The sequence below is a fragment of the Chiloscyllium plagiosum genome, chromosome 8 (genome assembly GCF_004010195.1).
Source record: "Chiloscyllium plagiosum isolate BGI_BamShark_2017 chromosome 8, ASM401019v2, whole genome shotgun sequence".
In the NCBI taxonomy this organism is placed as follows: Eukaryota; Metazoa; Chordata; class Chondrichthyes; order Orectolobiformes; family Hemiscylliidae; genus Chiloscyllium; species Chiloscyllium plagiosum.
In genome coordinates this window covers 41778347-41782522 of record NC_057717.1, presented here as the reverse complement: position 1 = coordinate 41782522, position 4176 = coordinate 41778347, and the positions used below count along the sequence as shown (strand labels likewise).

Sequence of the window (4176 nt, the reverse complement as noted above, 5' to 3'; positions counted from 1 at the left end):
TGTGCCACGGAATATGTCCTGCATAACTGAGGCACAAAGAAAATATGCAGCAAATATCTCTTGTTGCCAACAACCAATTTCAAAACTCTTGCTATCTGCCTTTTGTTCCTGAAACGTTCGTTCTAATTGGAACAACTTATTCAGGGCTCTCAATTCTGGGGCACCTAATCGAATATTGTATTTCTGGCAGATAAAAGTGGTTTTGAAGCGCGAGATGAAATTGAACTGTCTGAGATTCAGGTATCCGAACTGGACAATTTACAAATGGTCAGGACCATTGACAAGTTAGTCAGACATAGCACTGAAACAAACTGCACAACAGACTTAATCCTAGAGGATAGATTGCTCAACTCCTCACGTCAAATATATTCACTGTAATTGAACATTCATCAGAGGAACTAACCAGAGGATTAATGTGAACGAGAATGTGTTCACAATGAACATAAATAACCACTGAGTTAATAAACTTAATAAGTCATTGTATTTAACAAAATTATTGAGGTGGGAAATATCGCCAATTAAAGCACAGATCCGGAGGAAATGGATTATTCTCTAAATTGTTTTTACATATTCTTAAAATGTTCCTTGAACTGTGGAGATTTTGCATGCACTGCATAAAGTCAATACTGCATTCCAGTGTGGAAAGCATTTCTGTTGAAGGAATTAGGGCAAGGTCATTTTTTTGTTAACTGCTTTTAATGAACTAAAATGTTTAAAAAGGTATGAATTGAAAACATGCTTCTGTCTGGAGTTGCCCGCTTTAGCGGATGTCTAAGTAAATGTGGGCACTGCTGCCTCACAGATCCAGGTACCCAGGCTCGGTTCTAGCCTCGGGTGACTGCCTATGTGGAGTTTACAGAATCTCCCTTGTGTCTGTATGGATTTCCTCCCACAATCCGAAGATGTGCATGTCAGATGAACTGGTCATGCTGTATCGTCCATAGTGTTAGGTGCATTAGGGGTAAATATAGGGTAGGGGAATGGATCTGGGTGGGTTACTCTTCAGAGGGTCGGTGTGGACTTGTTGGGCCAAATGGCCCGATACATACTGCAGGAAATCTAATCTAAATGATTGTCACACTTAACTAATGTGAGCAGATTCCTTCCGATCGCTACATTGCAATAAATCGGTCAAGTATATTTATTAAAATAAATATTACTCTATTTTCAGTGTCTGAATAAACAATGTGCTCTGTTATCCTTGAGTTCATGTCTTCTGCAAATTTGTGAACTCTGCATCCGTCTGAACACATCGATGTAAAATGAATTCACTGCGTTTGCAGCAAGCACGCCCATGATTTTAAGAGTAGGGTTCCTACAGTATAGAAACAGGCCATTTGGCCCAACAATTCCACACGGACCCTCTGGACAGTAAGTAGCCAACCCAGACCCATTCCCACTAATTTATATTTATCCCTGACTAATGCACCCTAACCTACACACCCCTGAACACTGTGTGCAATTTAGCACAGCCAATCACCTGACCTGCACATCTTTTGGACTGTGGTAGGAAGCCAGAGCGCCCGAAGGAAACCCTGGCACTGTGAGGCAGCAGTGCCAACCACTGAGCCACCATGCTGCCCTGCGAGTTCATGAGTGGATTATTTTAATTAATTCGAAATTTGGCCTTGGACACATAATTCACTATAGCAGTTGTTTCCTAAAGAATGACTCCTCAGTTGATATTTTGTTGTAAAATGTAACTATTTATTTAAAATGCACAGATTGGGAACACCTAAAGCACTGTGCAGATTAAATTAGATTAGATTACTTACAGTGTGGAAACAGGCCCTTCGGCCCAACAAGTCCACACCGACCCGCCGAAGCGTAACCTACCCAGACCCATTCTCCTACAATTACCCCTTCACCTAACACTACGGGCAATTTACTTGACCTGCACACTTTTGGAAACCGGAGCACCCGGAGGAAACCCACGCAGACACGGGGAGATTGTGCAAACTCCTCACAGCCAGTCGCCTGAGGCGGGAATTGAACCAGGGTCTCTGGCGCTGTGAGGCAGCAGTGCTCACCACTGTGTCACCGTGCCACCCACAATAATTCAGTTAATGCTTTATTTTTATCCTGTAAATCCAGTTTAATCAGGGACATAACAATGAATTAACTCAAGTTACGTGTGAAACTGATCAAAGCAGTGAAACTGACCTGATCTTCATAGAATTGAGCAGAATTTCCAAATGGTCTTTGCCAATGATCCATTCCAGCCAGAAAAATATGTTTGTAGTGTACAGCGGAATTGAAAGGTGTTTCTTGATCAATTATAACACAGTCATGGCATTTTTGCTCAAGAGCAAGAACTATTAGAACATTAGACTTTTGAAATTCTATTTATATTTCTCGATGACTTGTAAACTGTTTAAAGACAGACCTTGTGATTGAACTAGATAATAGAGTTCTGAATTTGGATTGTAAAGCATGGATTAGATTAATCATTAATTATTACTTTTAAGTAAAAATGGCGCCCGAAGGTATCTGTTTTCCCTTCATTTCTAAAACCTTTGCGATTTGCCTTTCACTTAATAATAGGCTTTATGACATTTCACCTCCCATGCTGATTGCAATGAATGAGGAACCTGGAGTGGTTCACTGTCACCAACCGTGTTAACATTGCAAAAACAATGGAGAAACCAGAAACGGTTTCCCAAATATAACACATTTAATGTTAACCAAGCACAGTCCCTCCTCAACAGGTCAATGATCACCAGATCAAAACACGGTGTGTTTGCATGAGAAATAGCTCTGCAAACATTTTCAACAGAACCAAGAACATGATGTAACCTCACAAAACAAACCCAGATTGAAGTCTAACAAAGCTGCTCAGAATCCAGCAAACTAATGATTAAATTGAATAGAAATAACAAGTCATAATAGCAGCCTTGTTTGTGAGGGGACTTAACACTTAAAGCTGTAACGTTTCTGGCAATAGTTCAGTTTATTTCCAACCTGTACACCCTTCTTGATCGTGACAGTCTTGTGCAACGCACAGTAGAGCGGTTGAAGGCATATATTGATTAATCACTTCATTGTCAAAACAAAATTACTGAATGGACAAATATTACCACATTATAATTATAAGTTACTTTCAATTACATAATCTGATCAATTCTGCAGTTTCAGATTTTAGTCCCAAATTTTATTTTGAATGAGGCTACTCAAAACAAAATTCAGTTCGTTTACAATTAGAACTGAGTTTTTTTTTAAAAAGCCAATGCATTAAAACTCGTTTTTTTTCATTTCTCACACTTCCAGGTTTCTGCCTTAAGTTGTTTTTCAGACCGTTACAAATGGATGTAATGTTTTCAATCAAGCAGAGAAAAATGTGTCATATAAGTTTAACAAATGCAGAAATGATTCATGAAAAACAAAAGAACTTCACAAATATTGGTAATGAAAAGTAATCCAGAGAGTCAATCTCCTCACCAGAAAGAAAACACCGATTACAGAAAGCATGAAAACGCTGATCAATTTCACAAAATGAATAAGAATCCAATCAACTCAATTCAACAGAATCAAGGAAAATAAAATCAGAATCCAATCAACTCAAAACAACAGATTTGACTGAAACATAATCAGAATCCAAACAATTCAATTCAACAGAATCAAATAAAACAATTCCAATCAACACAATTCAAAAAACCAAGTAAAAACAAAGTCTAGAATCCAATCAACACAGTTCAAACCGAATCAACTAAAACAAAGCCAAAATCCAATCAACTCAATTCAACAGAATCAAGGAAAATAAAATCAGAATCCAAATAACTCAAAACAACAGATTTGATTGAAACATAATCAGAATCCAACCAATTCAATTCAACAGAATCAAATAAAACAATTTCAAAAACCAATCAACACAATTCAACAAAGTAAAAACCAAGTCAGAATCTAATCAACACAGTTCAACCGAATCAACTAAAGCAAAGCCAAAATCCAATCAAATCAATTCAACAGAATCAAGTAAAACAAACTCAGAATCTAATCAACAGAATGCAATATAGCACCGCAAGAAAATATTATGACAGTTTCTAACCTACCGGGCATCAACAAAATTAACAAAATAAATGCGAAAATATAATCAGAGTAAGAACATATATTCAAGAAGTGAATAATGATATCTTAGCATATTTTAATCATGTTTGGTAATGTCTCGAACATCTTTGA

At 37.5% G+C, this 4176-nt stretch overlaps 1 pseudogene; it reads right to left on the bottom strand.

The window, feature by feature from the left end:
* The window catches only part of LOC122552337, a 33998-nt pseudogene that overhangs the window by 28132 nt on the left and 1690 nt on the right, over nt 1-4176 (bottom strand).